The 23,418-nt window shown below is 38.5% G+C and overlaps 1 pseudogene; it reads left to right on the forward strand.

The window, feature by feature from the left end:
- Positions 1 to 18,239: 18,239 nt before the first annotated feature.
- On the forward strand, positions 18,240 to 19,100 carry LOC132657003 (glyceraldehyde-3-phosphate dehydrogenase-like; annotated as a pseudogene).
- The last annotated feature ends 4,318 nt before the right edge of the window (positions 19,101 to 23,418 follow it).

The raw sequence follows: 23,418 nt of genomic DNA on the forward strand, positions 1-23,418 counted from the left end.
AGAGCAGTTGTTGCTCTAAATGTTCCACTTCATAAGATGCTGAGGCTCAGAGATGGTCCAGAGTGAGGGCAAGAGGGAAACTGGACTTAACCTGCAAAACTGAAGTATGTAATTGGATTACTGCTTGCTTCCTAAGTTACATGTCACCCTTACATTAATCTCACCCTCAGCCTTTCTCATTCAGAGAGCAGAGATAGTTTTTTATGCATTGGCACTTGGAATAGAATGAGTTTAACTGCAATATAAAACAACTGGTTTTGAACCCTGTGGTTTCTACATTGTATTCACCTGTGGATTTTAAAAGCTTGCAACAACACAAATGCATAAACCATTTACTCTTCAGTGAGAGAACTATAAGGCAGCAGAGTTCTTAATATTTAAAAACATAAAAGAGAAGATACACTTTATCGAACAGGAGGAATGGCAATGTGATGGAATATGAACATATTCCCCAATTTAAGATTGAAAATACCAGGGAGATCCCACAATCAGACTGAACACTGGTGTGCCAGAGTAACCAGCCACACAGTCCGTGATCTATGAGGCAGAAATGGACTTTCCAGCAGCTACTGCACTGTGCCATTCTGTCATTAGCTGGCTAGGCTGAGTGAATCATAGGCCACATACTCTGCAGCTAAGTTCAATCCAGGGTTCACAGACAGTTCCACTGGATAGCCAGTTAGGAGCAAACCATCAGGCCAACCCTTCGTGTGACAAGAACAGGGTAAAATAAAGACTTCTACTCAGATCCATCTAATGGAAAAACAACATAATCATTGCGGTAGAATCCTTCAGTGAGCTAGATGGAAGCACTGCTCCCCCCAGGACACACTTGGGGTAACTCCCTAAGACCTGACAAATCACAGCCCAGAACTTCAAAACAACTCTGGAAGACCCTACAGATAGTTTCTCATAATGGTGTCATCTTCCTGCACCCAGGAATACATGAAGTCTGTTTCTATTTCTCTTATAGAGGAGTGCCCATTCAAAAAAAATTATAAAATATGTCATGGGGATCAGGAGTCATTTTTTTCTAGTTCCTCGTGAATCTATGAAACTTTTGTTTTCAATTAATTTTGGTTTTTAATTTTAATTTTTTGTGTTTAGAGGAATTTTCTTTTTTTAAAGATTATAATACAATTACATCATTTCTGCTTCCCTTTCCTCCTTCCAAACCTTCTCTACACTCCTCTTTTTGCCCTTCAAATCCGTGTCCTCTTTTCTCATTAATTGTTACTATATTCATATATTTCTAAATATAATCTTTCCAGTCTTTATTTTAAATAATTCTTATTATAAAAATTTTAAAAACACACACACACACCAAAAGTAACTGGACACAAAGCTTATATATCTCAATGAACTTTTATTCTGGAGCTATGTAACTTCATACTAGATTTTACACTTTCACTATCAAATATATTTTTGTACATTTATACACCACCAAAACCAAAAAATTCAGGACAGAGTTAAAACTAACAACAACAACAAAAAGGTCAGTTTTATATACTTGTTATAATTCAAGTCCATTTGCTAAGCTGTAGTGCTAGGTCATTTGTAGCATGACTTCACTTACTATTTCCATACCCAGTAAGATTGTTATGATTTATTATCCTACATTCATTGATGAGGAAACTGAAAAAAATGTTGGTGGGGTGTTTCATATTTCACCAGACATTCCGGTCAGTGAGTATTGAAAACAATGTTCAAAATTGTAACTGCTGGCCTTTTCTCTTGCTTCGTGTAAAATAGGATACCATTTCGTTGACTTATGATCTGACACACACAAGCAATTAATCCATGCTGACTGAACGAATGGCTAGTGACTCTATTTATACCTTGTATTCATAAATCTAATGTATATTGAACTGGGCAAGATACCTCATGGGAAGATGACAGTTAACAAGGTCATTTTCTAATACAGAAAAGACATTGAATTTCATGTCCCGCACCATTTCTGATATGAGTATTTGCCTTTGACTTGAGATCTGAAGCTCTTTGTTATAAGAAGGTGCTACTTCATCTTGATTGCATACAATGTGCTAAGAAGACGGGGGATTCTTGCAAAATTGATTATGTCTCCCCAGTAATGGAAAGTACCAAGGTAATCAAAGACTATCTATCTATCTATCTATCTATCTATCTATCTATCTATCTATCTCTTTTTGGTTTTTTGAGACAGGGTTTCTCTGTGTAACAGAGCCCTGGCTGTCCTTGACTCTCTTTGTAGACCAGGCTGGCCTCAAACTCCCAACTTCTGGATTTAAAGTTGTGTGCCACCACGCCAGACTTCCCTTTCACTTTAAATAGTCATGTCATGCTTCCTGATTCTTGGTTTTCTTGTCTGAAAGGTGAAAGGTGATAAGTTAACTTTTCTTAGATTGTTCACATTCTTGAAGTTTCATGCAATCTTCTATTCCTCTTTATTACATTTTTATTATTTAGAGTAATTTTAATTTTAAATATATTTTGATCATACTCTTCCCCTCCCTGAAGTCCTTCCAGATTATCTTACCTCTAGTTATTCAAAGTTAACAAAACAGAAACAAAAAACAAAACAGAAAACACTCAACAACAAAAGCCCAAATACAACAACTCCCCCAAACCAAGAAAACAAAATAAAACCATACTCAAAGAGAAAAACAAAACAACAATAACAAAACCCACATTAAACTGTAACTATATAAAAGCACACACAAATATCTATTGAGTTCATTATATGTTGGTCATCCACTGCCAAACACAAGGCCTAACCTGGAGCACTTGATGTACCCAATGTTACTCTATGGAGAAAATTGGTATTCCTTATCCCACCAAGTTTAAGTGACAGTTCAGTTATTAACTTAACACCCTAGCGGCTAAGTTTTCATTAATACATTCATTAGTTCATTTATTATTTTAAGAGGAAAGCATGCAATCTTTTGTGCTCCTCGTGTTTAGAGGCTAACCATTACTAGTCACGCTAGTTTTGTGTAGTCTACTTCCTCACTAGAAACAGAACCAAATTTACAATGCTTATGTTTTCAGTGAATTATTTTCTTGAGAAATGGTTTAGCTAACTTTCAGAAAATTGCAAACTGGAAGAATCTTTTTGAAACTCCCACTCTACCAGGAAAGTCTATCACCCTTCTGCCTAAGCGCTAAGCTAGGGCCTCCAGTGCCTACCCTGGTTTTAAAGGAGTGTCATATTTCCACGGTTTAGTTAGGATTTGCCTTTTGTCTGCATCTCCATGCATGCCAGTCGTCTATCAGGGTCTCTGCACTTTCTTCTCTGTTCTGTTCTAGAACTCTCGTCCACATTCCACCTGTACTGGAGAGGTACTCCCTATTTGCTTTTCAGATACCCACCACATTGATCTTTAATCCTGAACATGCTGAACCTCTAATCAACTTCTTACATGATCACTTTTCTACATTCACATAGTTTTAACACATAGATATTTGGGGTTTTACACACACACACACACGTCTGTGTCTGTGTCTGTATGTTTTGATACAGTTCCTTTAGATGATGGAAGGTTATGGTTAATATAATAATCCTGATACAGAGCCCTGTACTGGATACAGCATGGGACTTCACTGACTTTCTTATTAAATAGATAGTGATATGCAGAATTTTATTTTAGGGTTAGATCTAGTTGAGTTAGCGTGTCCTGTATGCTTACTCAAGGTATCCTAGTTTGGTTTGATGTTGTGAAGTTTGACTTAGTGTTAAAAGATGGGACTGTGTCAAACTCTATCACTGATTACCAGAGTCCAACAAGACAGCCAAGGCAGGTTCCTGGGTCTCTGCTTTATTCTCTGGAGAAGGACAATTACTGCTCTTCCCAGGGTTTAGGCAAAGACAAATGAAACTGTAAACTATTAAATTACGAGAGCACCACAGGAATCTCAGGGATTGCTAGTATTTTTCATTTCCTAAGGATAACTCTAATCCTGATTGGTTTATAAAAGCAATTCATATGGAGCACCCTGTTGGAGTAGAGGCAATGATGATCCCATTAATATACTTACTGCTTGCCAGGTTTCTGAGTGCTCTAAGACCACTACAATCACATCATAATTATGAAGTTCTTTTCTCCAAGGGTTTAAGTATTTTAATTTATTTTGGTATTTCATTTAGATGTTCCTTGATGGCTATATATCTCTACCTCAAAGAAAAAAGAAATAAGAACTTGCCATTTGTCAGCAAATGAAACTTAAAAACAACATTCACAGTATTGTGAAGTTGTTCTACTCTATGAAAGAACATGTGATTTAATTACAACCCTTTCACAACACAAGATTTAAGGGTGTTATTTTGTTGACACCATCACTGGCGTGAATGGATACATTTATAAACTGTGTTTCTTGAGAATTTCGTGCATGTATACACTGTATTTTAATCATTTCCATTCCCCAGTGCAGGCTCCAATGTCTCCAAGGTCCCTAACACATCGCATTTCCAATTTAATATACTTTTTTTTCCTTAAACCAATTGAGGCCACTTAGTGCTTGCTCTCTATGTGTATCAAACAATAGCAAATAGCCTCTTTGAGGCCACATCCCTGAAAAACTGACTCTCCCTTCCCTGACAGACATCCACAGACAATAGCTCTTTGTCTAGGGACAAAACTTGTTGAGCCCCCCTTCTTTCATAATATAATGATTAATTTATAATATAAATATAATAATAACAATAATTTATTCTTAGACAATTTCATACATGTTAACATGACTAACAAGAATGGGCATAGAAAAAGATGAATATCAAGTACTTTCATTTTAGAAGCAACATAATATAATCACATATGCATACACACTTAACAATATTAAAAATAAAGAAACTGATAGTCTAACCAAGGACAATTCATGGATATAACCTAGAACTTCTGCTGAGATGTAGTCTATGGAAGCTCAGTACTCATGTGGGTTCCCTAGTAAGGGGAACAGGGACTGTCTCTGATAGGAACTCAGTGGCTAGCTCTTTGACCACCTTGCCCTGAGGAGGTAGCAGCCTTGCCAGGCCATGGAGGAGGACAATGCAGACAGTCCTGGTGAGACCTGATAGGCTACAGTCAAATGGAAGGGAGGAGGACCTCCCCTATTAGTGGACTTGGAGAGGGGAATGGGAGGAGATGAGAGTGGGGATGGGAGAAAATGAGGGAGGGGGATACAGCTGGGATACAAAGTGAATAAAATGTAATTAATATAAAAATAAAAATGTAATTAAAAAGTAAACTTAGAAAAAGATAAATACAATGTATCATGTATTAGTAAGATAAGAATGGTATTAATCCAAATGCCTTATACTTCCCCAATTAGAAGTGAGAGAGAAGATGCAATGGGTGTGTTTCTAGATTTCTAGAACTTAATTTCCATCACATTCTGGGCATACATGTTTCTGATCCATGTTTTTCAACTTTCTTCATTTACATCTTTACTGAACAAATCCACATCTGAGAACGTGGACCCCTAATCTCTAATTCTGTATCTAATATCTGAAAATTTCCATTTCGGGTCCAGGCTCAGATTCAAGTTTCTCATATGGAAAGTAGGATAAGACCAAGATCTTATTTACATTCAACACTTGACATAGCATTTGAGACACCATAGGGACTTGATCAATACTGTTTCATTTACCTGAACCTTGCACCATTCCCTGAAGATCTTGTAAGGAATTAGAGGATATTTTAAATGCTTTTTGTCCTTGTCCTTCTGGCTCCACTTAAAAAAAAAAAAAAGAAATCACAATTTCTGTAGGTGACCTTTCCCTAAACTGTATTATTTGCTGACCAAAAGAAAGATTTAATTAAAAATTAACATCAGAAAAATTTCCCTTAAGATTCAAAGTGTTCCAGCTTTAGACAAGGGTATTGATAAAAAGAATTTGTTCTCATCCTGAAACAACTCTACTTCAGCTGATCTTCCAGAACTAAGCTATGCCCTTTTACTGGTGATTAGAAATTTGGTTTTTAAAATCACACTTTAAAATGTGTAGTTCTGGAATTAGAAAAAAAATGAAAATGATCATTTGAGAGATTTAAAATGAAATCACAAGTTTTCCATTACACTGGAAAACATTTGAATGCATTTGAAGGCTGATACTGGGTTGTAGAAGCCTACGGTCCTCTAGAATTGCTATGTGGCCTTTAGGATACAGGAAAAACATTGAGCAATTAAGGTTTCTCACTTAAAAAATATCAAGTACCATGCATGGAGGTAACCTAGAACCCCTGCACAGATGTAGTCCATGGCACTTTAGTGTCCAAGCAGGTTCCATAGTAATGGGAAGAGGGACTGCCTCTGGCATGAACTGATTCGCCTGCTCTTTGATCACCTGCCCCTGAAGGGGGAGCAGCCTTACCAGGTCACAGAAGATGACAATGCAGCCACTCCTGATGAGATCTGATAGATTAAGATCAGAAGGAAGGAGAGAAGGACCTCCCCTATCAGTGGACTTGGGGAGGGGCATGCTTGAAGAAGGGGGAGAAAGGGTGGGGTCGGGAGGGGAGGAGGGAGGAGCTTATGGGGGAAACAAATTGAATAAAGTGTAATTAATAAAAGTAAAAAAAAATCTTGACATGGTCATTGCCATCATGTATGTATGGTCACATTTTCTAGGTCTTCACAAAATATCAGCTCTACCTGGTTTTGGACAGATGACTTTTGTCACTGGCAAGATAGTCTTGCAAACTGATCAAGTTATATGGTCCAGAGAAAGAGATTTAAATCACCTTGAGTCCTGAAAGTCACAGTTACTTCATTCTCAGAAGACCATGTCATTTGTGGTGTTTGATGATTAGGAAACAGTACTCCATATTCCTCAAAACCGATGGCAAGCAGAACAGTGAACTTGTGCACCACTCCTTATCTGAATTCTATTTCTGGGATGCCTTCTCGGCACCACCTCCTCTGAGATCTGAGACCCAACAAAGTGTGAGGTTTCTTTTCCTCACTTTCTGACATTTGGTCTGTGAGAAACAGCAGGTGTGAGGTGCCAGGTGGTAGGTCCTTGGGTCTGTCTGTTGACCCATTAACACACTCAGATGCTTACTTCCTTCTGTAAGCTTGCACCTACTGCCTGTGCGGCATTATTATTAATTAGCCTGACACTAAAAATAGTTCTCTGGCTTCTGAATGAGGTTTTCTCAGCAGTGCAGTTTCTCAGGTCTTTATCTTTTATAGTGCCGGAACAGAGGGTGTGGAGCGAGTTACATCTCGAGAAAGAACTACAGAGATTACCCCATTGTCTGAGAACTGATTTGCTGTTTGTTACAATTTTCCTGCATAGAAGTTGGCAGGATATTGATTGTGTTGGGACTTGCATTACTGATACAGTTTTATGTTAAAGGCTTTGTTTATTTTTCAGTAGTGCCAAGGTTCATTTTATGTGCCAAGTCCACTCTATTAGTAATGGCCGCTGAAGTCCTGCACTGAGAAAGGTCCTACAGCTCAACTTTAGAGCAAGGTAGCACACTGTTCCCCGCCATTTAAATGTGGCCTGTATGCAGGCGGGAGCAGATCCACAGATGGCCAATCTGTGGTAGGAAATTACAGTTTCATTTAACCGTAAAATATTGAAATAAAAAGGCTTAATGAGCATTTTTGTTTAAATTTCACTTCTCATATTAACAACAGAAGGTTTTAAAGTGTGGATTTACTACCTCCAGGGAGGAATGAATGTCTGAAAAAGAAATAAAAGCCATACCTTTTTCCCACTTTCCTTCTCTCTATTTTCATCTCTCCCAAAGTTTATAGTCTCATTGTGGAAACCGAGTTCACAATGATGTTTCCCGGACAATGAATCTGAGGTGCAGCTACTGTCTGTGGAACCCATAGTTTTATTCTTCTCCAAATAATGAATATTTTGATGTAATTATGGTTTTCATACAGTTTGAGTATTGTTATAGCACTAGAAAATGGACTAGCCTATTTTGGTATTCTAGAGTTATTTCAAAGACTAACTATATTAACCCAGTTCTGCTACACAGACTTTTGGCCACAAATGTTAATATTATTGACACTAACTTCTTTTTTTACAACATGTGTAATATATAGCTAGCTTTGGCATCCCGAAGTGGTATTTCTATTTGGGCCACCAATGAACTGTTTCCTAAACAATGAGGCAGATAGACCTTTGTTTGTGTTTTGTATTCATTTAAGTTATTTTAAAATTTGTGAGAACGTCCTAGTCTTTGCCATTAATAACAACAACAACAGCTAGGCTTCCACAAAGACATGGTTTTGGTGACTTCTCTTAATTATTCTGTGACTGTTACAAATGAATTATTTTTTTTTTCATTTAACTGCAAATTTTTGAAATAAAAAGGCTATATATCACTGTATTTCAGAAAAATCTGAGAAGAGATAGAAAGAAAACACAATGCATGAACGTTTGGATTCCATCTTAATAAAACTTGTTTTTGTGTTAGCATGCTAGACACACCACTCCTATCCCACACTCAGATGTTGAATCTCCTCATACTCATTGCATTCTCCACCTATACTCTAGCCTTTGATTTTAAAGTGAACATTTGTCTTAGTTTGGGTTTTCTTGCCCTGAAGAAGCACCATGACCATGACAACTCTTCAAAAGAACAACACTTAGTTGGGGCTGGTTTACAGTCCAGAGGTTTAGTCCATTATCATCATGGAGGGAAGCATGTGGGGATTCATGCAGACATGTTTCAGAAGGCGCTGAGAGTCCTACATCTGTATCCACAGGCAGCAGTAAGGGACCTGGCCAGACCTCCTAGTAGTGTCCCTCCTTATGAGCCCCTGGGAGCCATTTTCTTTCAAACCACCACAACATCCTATACATATTCTCCTTCCTTATGTGTTTTACACTTTGTCTATTTTATCCACTTGATAGGTAAAAGAGTGATATCGGTAAGGAACTCTGGATTGTCGGTTGCTAGCATTGGATGATGTAAAATGTTCCTCAGCTTAATGCTTTCCATCGCTTATGCCTCATCTACCTTCAGATGTAATTGTGTGACTAGATATGGGGAAACACATACGGTTGTTCAGACAATCATAACACTTTAGATGTAAGGATCCAAAGATAAACCCTGGTTGGAGATCTTGTATACACTTTCTCAGTTAATAGCAAGTCAGAAATAATATTATCAAATATGCTTCTCATTCTATAGATTTCAGTAACATACATGAAACAAACAACACATTATTCATCTGTGCCTAGTTAAAAAGAGTGTGAAAGTGGGAACAACTAATGTGTGATAAGTTTTGAAAGCTCTCCCCATGTTTCCTTCTTTCTCTGACCATTTTAAATTTCTAATTCTTTTTATTAGACTGTTCTGACTGTTGAAGAAAATAAGAGGAAAAATACTTTTGCAGGTTAAAACAAAAGTAAAGTATACGAAGACACTTTGGATATTCTTATGTGAAGAAATTAGTGTTCATTATAACTTTGCATGAGAATTTGTTCTTACTATGTGATTAAGTTTAGGAAGGAACATTAGTTTGAATGAAATCTTTGTTAGTGGGTCTAAATTAATGACTTTGGATATGTTTTATGTGCATAAGGCTTCATAAAACAAATGTTGATGCATAAGCAAAATTCTTATATCACAAAATTTATAATCTGTTTTATGTTTAAATTTGAAAACTGCATTATTTCTATCAAGCCAAGGACTTTCTTTTTTTTCTTTTTTTTTTTTTTCAATGCAGTTTATTCAGGAACCTTGAAAAATCATCTGACCCTGGGGAAAGCCAGCCCACAGCTTAAATAGTCTCTGGGTAGCCAACCCCAGCGTGCCATGTGGGCAATGCAGATAGGTCCACATACATGGAAGCAAGCCAGATCCTCAGCCTTAGCCAAATGTGGAATTGTTCGTGACAGAGAGCACTCACCATCGGGAAGGTGGATGGCAGAAACCAGCTCCATCTTTAAGGCATAGCATTCCGCAGCTCTCTACAGTTCCCCCTTTTTGTTTTAGACACATCAGGCAAGAGTAGAGGTCTGATCTCTGATATTAGAAATAGATTGGGACTTTGTACTGATGTTCATTTAGGTGTCATCCACCCAAAGAGCATCAGACCCGTCTGATACCTTTTTCTCAGAGGCGGGACCTGGGATATCAACCCGCATGCAATCAGACATGCTCTTCTCTGGGTCCAAAGCAGCTGACCCTGAGTGCAGTGCTTAGCCTCGCATCCTGAGTGTAACATTTTAGCTTTTTATGGTAGCCAACCATGCTTGGGGAGACTGTCCTGCTTCAATGGCTGTAAAGGCCTGAATGGTCATGGCTGCATTACGCTGTTGTGAGACTCTAATCTTGCATATATACCACAGGCAAACCAAGGAGACCAACACCAGAAGGCCTGCTAAGGCTCCCATGCCCGCCCATTCCTTCAGATGATTCATGGCTGCAGCAATCCATGATGATAATCCTGTGTAAGCCAAGGACTTTCCTTCATCTGTCAATTTCCCATATTATCTACACTTTTTGTATTCTTCAGAATTAGATCTAACTAAAGACAGGATGAATCAATGTGGAATCGAGTCTTCAGAAAGCCACTACACTCAACTAAATGGACTGAAATGGTAGTAGCTCCCACTGTTTGAAACATGAGTCAGTCCTATCATGTGCAATTAAATCAGGAATTTAGTGTGAAAATGTCTGAGTTATGTTGTTCAGGCCAGAGAAAGGTCCTGCATATGTTTCCTAATGGAATACTGGTCAAAAATCTTGACTCTCCTCATGTGCTTACAGGACATCACTTGTCCATTTTCTTGCATAACATAGAAGAATATTTTAACGATAGAAACAATTACAGGAAGTATAGCAATATAGTAATTATTAAACATTTATTAAGGTTCAACTGTGTGAGAGTCACTGCTTTATTATGAAAATAACTTTCTTACCACAACGCTTGAACTATAACCACCCTTTTGTTACATTTAAAGTTTCTAATGCATATAGGGAGTTATAATTGTTAAGATGTTTTTTGCAATCCCCATGGAGGCCATTGCAAACAGAAATGAGAAGATTAAAGTGATATTTCATAAAACTTAAGAATACATAGTCTTTTGAGTTTACACCAATGGCCAAATAACAGTATGATATTTAAGGGTTCTACTCATTTTGTGCTGATTGATTGTGATCCAAGGACTCTGAAAATCTGAGCTATCCAGAGATTTCAAATGGAAAACTTAAGTTAATTGGATAGTGTGGTAGATTGCTGCTGCTACAAAGTAATTGCTTTGATGGTTGTTATGAGCTGAAAGTGTTTCTGGTTATGCAACTGTATTGCAGTGATGACTAACATGCAAACATCACCACCACCACTTTCAGCACATTTAGTGATAGATTCATGTCTCTCTGTCCTACTGAAAGCTACACATGTACATTGTGACTGGCTTTCAATAAAGTGCCTTTAATTCACAGTCTTGCCTTATTTGCTTATGTATACAGTAAGGTACAAAAGGTAAGCATGTGAGTCAAGTGATTCCTGCCATGAAATTGGTAACCAATGAGGAGGAGAAGAAACAGTTTATTTTCTTTCTGTGTTACAATGAGAATATAAATTTGTTGTTGGCAGAAAATATATTTTTCATTATACGAAGAGAAAACCATGCCTGAAGCAGAACAGAATAGGGGTTTCAGGTGAATGTGAAGTTGAGATACACATAAAAAAGGAATGAAAGAAGGGATTTTGGAGAAGCTAGTAGTGTGCTGAATTGAAGCAAGAAAGAGAAGGAAAAAAAGAGAGGAGAGAAAAAGATAAGGAAGAAGAGAAGGAAGAGAAAAAGAAGACAAAAGAGCAGGATAAAGAGGCTAGGGAAGAGAAGGAAGAAGTTCCTTAGACTTGACTTCAATTTCTCCTTTATATCAAATGTTCTAATGAATCCATTCTTCTATGATTTTCAATTAAAAATATTTGTTTGTTATTACTATTGCTGTTGTTGATGATGATGTAATTGACTTTCAAAAGAATTTCAATTTTATTGAGTCTTATGCTGAGTTTAATTCGTTTAAATTACTGAAGTTCTTGACGTGTTAGCACTGTTGTTATCATGTTGTTGATGAGGAAACATGAACAAAGAAAGGAAAAGTGTTGTGCTTCTTCAAAGGCATTTCCATATAAAGTGATTTCACCGCTCAGGACAGAAACACAGGATAGGAGCCCACAAGGGCAAAACAGTGGTTTTTAGGCATATAATAAAGGATAAACATACTAAAATCTGTACACCTAAAGAATGTAAGTAAGAAGGAGGACCCTGGGTAAGATGCTCAATGCTCATTCAGAAACGCAAACAGGATAGACATCAGAAGAGGGAGAAAACAGGCAACAGGACAGGAGCCTACCACAGAGGGCTTCTGAAAGATTTGTCCCAGTCTAGAAGCAGATGCTGAGATTAATAGCCAAACTTTGAACACAGTTCAGGGAATCTTATGAATGAAGGGGGAAATAGAAAGACCTGGAGGGGATGGGAACTCCACAAGGAGAGCAACATAACCAGGAAATTTAGGCCCAGGGGTCATTTCTGAGATTGATACTTCAACCAAGAACCATTCATGCAGATAATATAGAGCCCCTGCACAGATGTAGCCTGTGGCAGCTCAGTCTAAAAGTGGGTACCCTAGTAAGGGAAACAGGAACTGTCTCTGACATTTAAACTCAGTGGCTAGCTCTTTGATCACCTCCCCTTGATGAGGTTGCAGCCTTACCTGTCCACAGAGGAAGACAATGCATCCAGTTCTGATGAGACCTGATAGGCTGGGGTCAGATGGAAGGGGAGGAGGACCTCCCTTTTCAGTGTACTTGGAGAGGGGCATGGGAGAAAAAGAGGAGGGAGGGTGGTATTGGGAGGAGATGAGGGAGAGGGCTAGAGCTAGAATACAAAGTGAATAAACTGTAATAAATAAAAATATAAATAAATACAAGTAAATAAAAAGGAAAAAAGAAACATACAAGATAAACAAACAACAACAACAAAAAAAAACAACAACCAAAAAAAAAAAAAGTGCTGGACTCAGCTCATAGAATGCTCTGATTATATACTAATTCCCTATTCAAAAGCATTTGGTTCTTCAACACCCCATGAGAAACTACATCTTCATTTTCAACATCTTCATTCTCAAAACTTTATGGGAAAACCAAGTAAATAAGTTTGAGAAGCAGGAGTTTAAGAAACACACATATGTTAATAATATTTGCCGTTATACTATAAACATCCTTTTAAAGTCTGGGGCTCATTGGAGACTTCTGAGTTCATTTTACTTTACCTCAATTATAAATGTCCATGTGTTTTGTCTTGTGTCAAGTCATCTGCATCTGTGATGCAGGTAGAAATATAGTCTTTAACTCATTCCCTGCTTTATGTGCAACCTGTGAAAATTCTGACACATTTCCTATAAGTTTTAAAATATGTTTTTAAGTGAAATAGAATTACATCATTTTTGTCCCTCACTTTCCTTCTTCTAACACCTTTCATGCACTCCCCCTTGAACCCCTCCATACTCAATCAAGTTGGCAGCCTCTTTTTCTTTGATTATTATCATTATGTACATGTTTTGATATATATGTATGTGCGCACATATGATGTACAAACACACAAATATATGCTTGTACCTACTGATTTGTTTTTCTCCTTTCACCAAATTTCAGCTTAAATGATAGACATTTATTCAAATAACACTCAAATTGAGAGAGAGAGAGATGGCAGCACATTCTTCATTTAAGTGTATTTGGTAGTCTCATGTATCCAATGATTGAGAAAAGAAGGCTTGTGCATCTCTATGTCTGCTCAGTGTCCTAGTGAGCCAGGTAGTGATGGAGACACTGAAAAGATCTGAAAAACTCATTGAGGTAGCTGAAAGCAGAGATATTTCTTAGTTTCTACCCTAGTAGTCACATGAGGGAACAGTCAAAGAAGTGAAATTTTAGTCCAACAGTTTTCCACACTCACACCATGGGTTAGCATGCAAAGCTAAAATTTTGGAAGTTTGGTGATAAGAAATATAGAAATAGAATGGGATAGGAGGAAATGAATTGGGTTCCGAAGTCTAATATAGGTCAAGATACTTTCTTCTCTTGGAACTTAAGCTTAGAAAATATTCAAAGTGTCTGAACTTTTGTAAAGCACGGTACCTTGTCTAAGAATCTCCCTTACTTCCATCTGAGACATTCTTGGACTTGTGTCCCCCTCATAAAGATTTCGCATGTTTGACACATGGTGGAGGATGGTGCGCTCTCACACTCAGATCAAAGCTGCCAGTAACCAATAGTCTCAGCCATTCTCCATAAACTTGAATGATATTCTGGAATAATCACTGACTCATTCCAAATCTGTGGATGATGTTCAAATTTCATTCATCTTCAGAATCTTCTACACACACTCTTGGCTTATTCATGCCTCCTACCTTCTTGTGAGAAACCTCAGGCTTGGTCATTTTGTTTCCACCACATGAAACACAAATGTCTAATAAAAACAAAACTGAGTCTACCTCAAAAGAACCAAATGACTAGTAAGTGGCTCAAATATCCTCCAGTTGTGGATGAGCACTATGAGGAACAGCAGAACCCACCAGAGCTAGAGCAGATGTTTCAGAGAATGTCTTTGCATGAAGGAGGACAAGGTTTGACCAGTCTTCAACCTTGACATCCACAGCAGTTTTAATTGGATCTTCTTTTATTTTATTTTATTTTTCTTATTAGTTATATTTTGTTAACTCTTTGTCCCAGCTGTATCCCACTCCTTCATTCCCTCCCCAACCCCACACTCCCTCCCTGGTCTCCTCCCTGCTCCTTTCCAAGTCCACTGATAGGGGAGGACCTCCTCCCCTTTCATTTGACCCTGTTTTATCATTGGATCTTCTTAACGAGAGAAGATCCAATTGAAATCTTACAAAATATTATTGTAGTCCAACTTGCGGCTATATTCTCTGAGAAGAGTTATGCAGGCACTAAAGCAGAGCCAGGGGTAGACGATTAAGAAGAAGGGGTGGGTGTGGTGGCACACATCTGAAATCCCAGCACTCAGGGAGACAGGCAGAGGCAGGGGCAGGGGCAGGGGCAGGAGTAGAGAGGCAGATCTCCTGAGTTTGAGGCCAGCCTGGTCTACAAAGTGAGTCCGGGACAGCCAAGGCTACACAGAGAAACCCTGTCTCAAAAAAAAGGGGGGGGGGGGTCAAAACAGTTGACAGTATCAGTCTCAGTCCTGGGTGGCTGAGCACCTTCTCTCAGATTCTATCTGTTTAGTATATGTTTATGTTCATACTTTCCTTCCTGATGTGGTCAATTTGGGGTGCTTGAGGGACAGCTAGAAAGTTGGTAAAGTGGACTGGATTGATGGATCAGTGTTTCAGAGTACTTGTTGCCCCTTGCAGAGTAATTAGATTACATTTATATTCTCGGTAACCATCATAACTCCAGTTTCATGGGGTCCAGGGTCATCCTCTGTCCCCCATGATTTTCAGACACACATGATGCACACATGTACATGTTGGCAATATGCTCCCACACATAAAATAAAGGAAGATAAATCTGAGAGAGAGAGAGAGAGAGGATACAGGAAGACAGAGAGAAATCTATATATAGAGACCTATACAAAGAGAGAAACAGAGAGAGAAGAGACAGAGGCAGAGAAAATGACAGAGACAGCAAAGAAATTCTTTTATCTTAAGCACTTCACTGAGTTCTGCTCTCTTTTTCCACCACTATGTCAGAAAATGGAAATGTAGATTAGATTAATGGAGAAATGACTTGGTGGCTGATGGCTGGATGGGTTTAAGGATTGATTATTCTTGTGTCACTCCAACATGATTCTTGTTTGAGAATGTGTAGGCTTGTCTCATTATTCTCTTATCCACACATTCACACTCAATATAAGTTTATTATTGATTTTGTTGTTTGACAGGTTCCTACAGGCACAATATTGTATTCTGATCACTCTTTCCCTTACACTCCCCCTGTCTTCCTCCTGTGTCTACCAACCATCTCTCATCACCACTGTCATACTCAGTATGTTATTGAAACTTACCTGATACATTTTCTTGCAGGCCTTTCATTTGAGACGATGAGTCTAAGGCTCAGTAAGACATGCAGTTATATTTAATCCAAAGTTTCCTAGTTGCTGACAGATGGATTGTGGATGCTGGCTGCACTGAGAGTGTGTGAGCAATGCTTAAGCTGTGAAGTGAAACAGCCCTGCTATGTCACCCACTGTTTTGAGCAGGTCTTTCTCTTCTCCCTCCCTCCCTTCATCCTTTTCTTCTTCACTCCTTCTGCCCTTCCTCCCTTTCTTCTCTCTTTCCTCTCTTCCCTCCTTCCTTCTTCCTTTCATTTCTTCCTTCCTTCCTTTGTCTTTCTTCTTTTTCTTCCTCCTTTGTTTTTATGTTTGTTTATTTTTACTCCTTACTGTAAGAAGACAATCTTTAACTCACAGGCATAGTCATCCTGTATCCTGAGATTTTTTATTTAGTGAAACTTTTCCTTGGTAGCAGCATTTTTCACCTTGTTGTTTACCTCTATTTAAATGTCTGGGATCTTCTGTTTTGTCCTCAGTTATGTTTTAATAGACTTAGTAACTAGGATGGTTTTACAATGCTTTTTCATCCATCCTTAGTTTTGGTTAACCTGCTCACTCTGTTTCCTTAATGCAGCTCCCTGACCTCCTCCCGATTAACCTTTGTCTCTCCCAGTGTTCACCTCTCTCCCATTCTTTAATATCTTATACAGTCTACTCTAACTTCATATTTGTTTACTTGGATTGCAAGATCACAGTTTCCCATTGGCTTCTTCTGCTTGCTTTATTTAACCTTTCCTTCTCTGCTCCTTATCAGCTCTCCAACAATCCATAGCCTGCCTGAACCTTTCTATTCCTGGTATCCTCTTTCTCTACTCTCATTTCATATTCTAAATTCTAAATTCCCTTCCCTAAATGCATCTCTCTCATGCCTGTTTCTGTTTTTCTGGATTCCACATGCACTCCAGGTTAAAAAATCAGAACAAAAGATTTGAAGTTAAGAACCAGAGAGGAGAAAGAATATGAGGCATTTCTTTTGGGGCCTAAGAGTCCTTGCTCAGTATAATAGTTTTCAGTTCTATCCATTTACTTGTAAGTATCAGGATATCTTTTTTTTTTTTTCTTTACAGCTGGGTTACATTCCATTGTATATTGTACTATAGTTTCATTAGGTATTTGTAAATTAATAAACATCTAGGTGGGTTCCATTCTGAACTATTGTGAACACGCAGGCACTGAACATAGATGTGTAAATATTTTCATGATAATAGATAAAGTACTTTAGTTATATGCCCAAAGCAAAATAGCTCAATCATACGTAATTTCATTTGAAGATTCTTGGTAAACCTATTAGACTAATTTCCAAAGTGTCCATACCAATTTACATTACCAAAACAAGTACATAAATGTCTCTCCTTCAGCACTTTCATCCCAGAATTTGTCATCATTTGTATTTCTCATGACAGTTATTCTGACTGCGAGATGAGAGTATCCTAAAATAATTTTTAAATCATTTTTCTGATGGAAAAGGATGTTGGACCCTTTTTAAAGCACTAACAAGCCATGTGGATTTCTTCTTTGAGAAACATCCAAATCAGTAAAGATTATCCACATAACTCTCAATTGCCCAACATCACTAGATATCAAGACACTGCAGTAGAAGATAATGCTCATTCTCTCCATGTTGGCTAGATGCCATGGTGCTAGACAGTGGATCCCAACCTTCCCAATGCTGTGGTCCTCTAGTACAGTTCATGTTGTAGTGAACCCAACCATAAAATTATTTTTGTTGCTACTTCATAGTTGTAATTTTGTTCCAGTTGTGAATTGTAAGGTAAATAATTTTTGGAGATGGAGGTTTACTGAATGGGTCATGACTCACAGATTGAGAACCACTGTGTTAGAAGTTACTAATCAGGCCATTCGGGGAGGAAAAAAAAATCAATATTTGTAGTCATTGCTGTCTTCTGTGTGCTACAAAGCTAATCTACAGGGCAGGTGTGTACACCTGGTTAAACAGTGGTAAGAACTTAATGGGGTGTGCATCTTAATTATAGCTGCCCCAAATCCCTCCTCCCAGCCCCTCATTGGACTCTCTCACAAATATATGCTATTTATAGATTCATGACTACTCTCTACTGGAATTGTGGCCTGCTCCAGAAGAGAAAATCCATGTCTGGTACTGTACATGTGGTCAGAGGGCTCTCTGCTTCGTTCCAGAGACAACACATCTTTTCCTGTAGTGCTAGCCTCATCCCTTACAATGGTGAAAGTTGGAGTGAACAAATTTGGCTGTATTGGGTGCCTGCTTACCAGAGCTGCCTGCCCATTTAGCAAAATGGAGATTGTTTCCATCAGTGACCCCTTCATTGCCCTCCAATACATGGTCTACATATCCTAGTATGACTCTACCCATGGCAAGTTCAATGGTACAGGCGAGGCTGAGAACAGGAAGCTTGTCATCAACAAGAAAGGGAGCAAGATCCCGATAATAATGAATGGGGTGATGCTGGCGCTGAGTATGCTGTGGAGTCTACTGGTGTCTTTACTACCATAGAGAAGGCTGGAGCACACATGAAGGGTGGGTCCAAAGAATTATCATCTCTGTCACTTCTGCCTATGATCCCATGTTTATGAAGGGTGTGAACCATGAGAAGTATGACAAGCCACCCATTCAAGATTGTCAACAATGCTTCCTGCACCACCAATTGCTTAGCATCCCTGACTAAGGTGATCCGTGACAATTTTGGCATCATGAAAGAACTCATGACCACAGTCCATGACATCACTGCCAACCAGAAGACTGTGGATGGCCTCCTTAGAAAGCTGTGATATGATGGCCTTGGGGCTGTCCAGAACACTATCCCTACAGACACTGGTGCTGCCAAGGCTGTGGGCAAGGTCATCCCAGATCTGAACAAGAAGCTCGCTGGCATGGCCTTCTGTGTTTATACTCCCAATATGTCTGTTGTGAATCTGACATGCCTCCTTGAAAGTCTCCACGTATGATGACATCAAGAAAGTGGAGGCGCAGGTATCTGAGGGCCTGCTAAAGGGTATTCTGGGCTACACTGAGGACCAGGTTGTCTCCTGTGCAAAAGTAACTCCCACTCTCCACCTTTGATGCTGGAACTGGCATTGCTTTCAATAACAATTGTGGCAGCTGTTCAAGGGATGCAGGCAGCATGGAAAAGAAAGTTTTGTGAGAAGGTGGTTGTTATTTGATTGATTGTTTATGTTAAGGATATCCATGTCTAAGAAAACTTTCCCAGGAATTTAGTTTTACAGTTAGATTATTTAGTTAAAGTAGTCACTTGTTTTATCTAGAAGTAGAAGACAGCTTTATCTCCATAAACACCTTCCATGAGGATCCGTCCCATGGACTAAACACAGCACTCTGACTAAATAAAGTCTCATTTGGTAATGTGACTTACTTGGTCTAACATAAACGGAGTAGAAAAGGCATAAGCCATAGTGCAGTAGAAGCACCAAAAGCTGTCATAATTTGAGGAGAATGCACTTACATAAAACACTTGCCATGCAAGAATGAAGACGGGAGTTCAGTTCCCTAGGACCAATGTGAAATCCGTGTACAATAGCATATGTCTGTGGCAGAGACTGGAGGATCTCTGAAGTTTATCCTAGTCTAGCCAAAATGTTGAACTCAAGTATACTGAGTAAGAGACCTTGTTCTGAGAAAAATAGGATAGGAGACATAGAGGACAATTGTGTGTGTGTGTGTGTGTGTGTGTGTGTGTGTGTGTGTGTGTGTTGATAGATAGATAGATAGATAGATAGATAGATAGATAGATAGATAGAAATAGATGATATAGATATAGATGGAGATAGGTATTCAGTGCTCCCTTGGATGAGTGCACAAGTACATACACACACACACACACAAACACACTTACAAATAAATGCACAAACATATATATATATATGTATATATATATATATATATATAAGCACATGGACACATAATCACACATATATTCATATACACATAAACTTACATACACACATTTATACACACATGCACATTCATAAAATGCATACACAATACACAAAGGTATGCATACATACACACCCAGAGGCACCATTATGGTTTCCTCAATAGGACAGACAGAGCCTGATTCTTGATTCCTTAAATAAAGATTACAATGTGATATAGAGTAACATGAAAGTTACAGACAAAACGTACAATGTGAGGATATTGAGAGTGTAAGCCATCAAGTGTTGAGGATTCTTTGTCACAGCAGCAATAACAAGTCCATTGACTCAAATAGTGGTAAGGTGTTTATTAGTCTCCATTTGCATTATGTCACTTGAGTCTCAGGCTTATTAATAGTCCCAATTTTTTGATAGAGAAATGTAAGTTTGTACAGTATACCGAAAAGGAAAATAATATTCATTCTAGAGACAGGAGGCAGGCTTAGCAAAGCTTTGTTGATTCATCTTTTAGTTCTTTGTCTTTAATCATACTCCACTACATAAATGAGCTGAGTCCAGGCAGTTCCTGGTTTCTCTGGGAGTTACATTAAGCCATTCAGGATACTAAGTGCACTTACTGCAAAAAGAACATGAATTATTAAACATTATCCTAGTGACCTGGGAAGTTCATGCAAAGGCCCTTCCTTACACCATGCTGTGATTTATTCACCCTGAGGGCCTCGTCCAAAGCATGTTAGGGCAAATATCAAGCCATGGAAGTGGGTGAGATGCCTTCCAGCTGTCAAATCAGCTACAAATGGGATCTGTAATGTCAGATGCTGGGGTGAGTAGGGCAGGTCAGCAAATCCCTATTTATAGAAACAGTGCAGAGTCAAAGGGTTGACAAGACTGGATTCTGAACCCACTTAGACAAGGCCAGATCTACACACATGTGGAAGTGAATTAGACAATCGGGCAGTGCAAAACAAAAAGCTGGGGTGGGGGTTAGATAGAAGATAGAAATCTAAGGAGATGAAGAGGGATCAATTCCAAATACAAATGAAGGAGACCAGAGGATGCAATCGCCAACACAACAGACAAGGTTATGACGATCTTTTAAGCCTCAATAGGCTGGTAAGAGAACTGGACTGTATTTACATTTTCTATACTTAAAATTAAGCTGTGATTCCGTTCTTTTCTTTTTATAAAATCTAGGGTTTTTTTGCACTCTCTTAATGTTACCTCAGAACAACCACTTCTCTTTCCCTCTCTCAAATGAGATGCCATGAACACTTGCCAGAAATATCAAGTTAATGCCCAAGCCAGCTCCAGTTCTGATTTATCTTCCACGTTGACTAGGAATAAAGGAGCCATACATTAAGGAACAAAACTCGTTGCTGTGGTATTTTTAACCTTGTCTTTTAAAACATTTGGCAGACGTCCAGACCCTCCATATGTTCGCAGTATTAAAGTTTACCATAAAAGGAAGTAAAGAGTTACATTTCAAGAGAGCTGCTATTGTATGGTCTGAAAGTCTGGCAGTTAAAAAAAATAATCAAATCCAACTTGAAATAACAGACGTTCTATAATCCTGCTGAACGTTTAAATCTCTCACAACAACATCCTGCTCTCCCTAGCACTGCAGATGTCATATTTCAGGAGTGTTCTCAGTGACTCAGAGCAGACACATTGAGCTTCTGAGCCTGGGTTAATAAGGATACATTCCTGAGTAGTGAGGACTGGAAAAGAAAAAAAAAAGCTTTTGAGGAAGGACCCTAGGGACCAATCCTAGTGCATGCCATCCTGTCCTCCCAAGCAGAGCACTGCAGAGGTGGGCAAGGCTCTTTGGCATGCAAAGTTCCTGAGGGAACAGACATGAATCTGTGGGATGGAAAGAAATTTGCTTGGACTGATATTTATATTCAAGCTTGGAAGTGGAATTCCTATCCATTTATGTAAAAAAAAACTAGCAAGCCAGCTCAGTAGGTAAAGACACTTGTTGCCAAATCTGATTGCCTGAGATAAATACCCAGCATCTACATGGTAGGAGAGAACCAAATCCCTCAAGTTGTCCACTGACCTCCATGTTCCTGCCGTGGTATCTTGGAAGCAAAGACACACACACACACACACACACACACACACACACACACACACACACACAGCACACACTAATGTAAATGAAGTTATTTTTTAAAAGGCAAATATTTATTTTATTGGTGCCAAGTGTTTTAGCTTTTTACAGTTAACTTGTCATAGTCCTAAGGGAAAGCCAAATACTATTGTTCTTCTAAATAAATATAGCAGCAAAACAAAACAAACAAAACAAAAGGAAAACTTAGCTATCTCAATGTCTTGTTGGGTATATTAACCTAGCTTAAGGCTAGGCCCATGCCCGACCAACATTTGTGTTGGCGACCAACACAAAATGAACTCAGTGGTATTTTTGTAGACATTTTGTCTTATGCTGCTGCTTGGGGTTCTTTTTTTTTATTACTGATCTTTTGCATGTATAGTATTGGTTAGAATTTTGTGGTTTTATGAGTTTCATTTGTGTGCATCGTACACGAATCTTATGTGTGTGTGTGTGTTTTCTTCTTAATTCTTATTTTTGTTTGTCTATTTATTGGCTTTCTAAAGAGAAGGAGTTTGGTGGGTTGTGGGATCTTGGAGGAGTTGGGAGGGAGGACCAGAATATATTATATGAAATTCTTTTCAAATAAGTAAAAGAGTAAAAATAAGACAAATTTTAAAAATAATATTGAGTCTTTAACTGAAGTTGGTGCCATATGACAACCCAACTTTCAGGAGTCCCAGACCTGACATAATCTATGCAAGTACAAGAATTCCAGAACATTGCCAGTCCTCTTTTCCTGGAGGGGAGTCCTGTAGCTCTGAGCTGCTCTGTGTAGCCAATCAATAGTCAGCCAAAACAACTTTGATAAAATTAAGTTATCTTTTAATTTGATTGGGATTAAGGGATTTTGTTTTGTCTTTTATAAGATATAATCTCACTATTTAACACAGTCTGGCCACTAAAGCTTTATCTTCCCCATTTAATATAACAAGAACTGGGATTATGGCTGTGTACTACCATGCTGGGGGTTGGGGGAGGAGGCTAAACCTCAAATTTAAAATGCCAGGAAAGAGAAGTTGAGTCAAATATAAAATTTGCAAAGACATGAGCCTCAACTGCTTCCCTGAGTCTTCTTCAGAGGGTACCTTTCAAACATAGCAACTGGGCCCGATAAGTACAGAATGCAATAGGCTGAGGAATTCACAAAAGACAAAATTTTACTCCAAATGTGATTCTTAAACAGAAAGGGAACATTCCTCAAAAGTGGATGAAACATGGAGTCCACACTGTAACTAATAGTGTTGTGCCCAAAGGTCTTAGGTTTTTCTAACTTCCTTTTTTTTGTAATTATAATTACAATATTCCCTATTTCTTCCCTCCTTCCAAAACCTTAATTTACCCCTCATTACTCTTTCAAATTCATGACGACTTA

This window comes from Meriones unguiculatus, chromosome 10 (assembly GCF_030254825.1).
Source record: "Meriones unguiculatus strain TT.TT164.6M chromosome 10, Bangor_MerUng_6.1, whole genome shotgun sequence".
NCBI classification, from domain to species: domain Eukaryota; kingdom Metazoa; phylum Chordata; class Mammalia; order Rodentia; family Muridae; genus Meriones; species Meriones unguiculatus.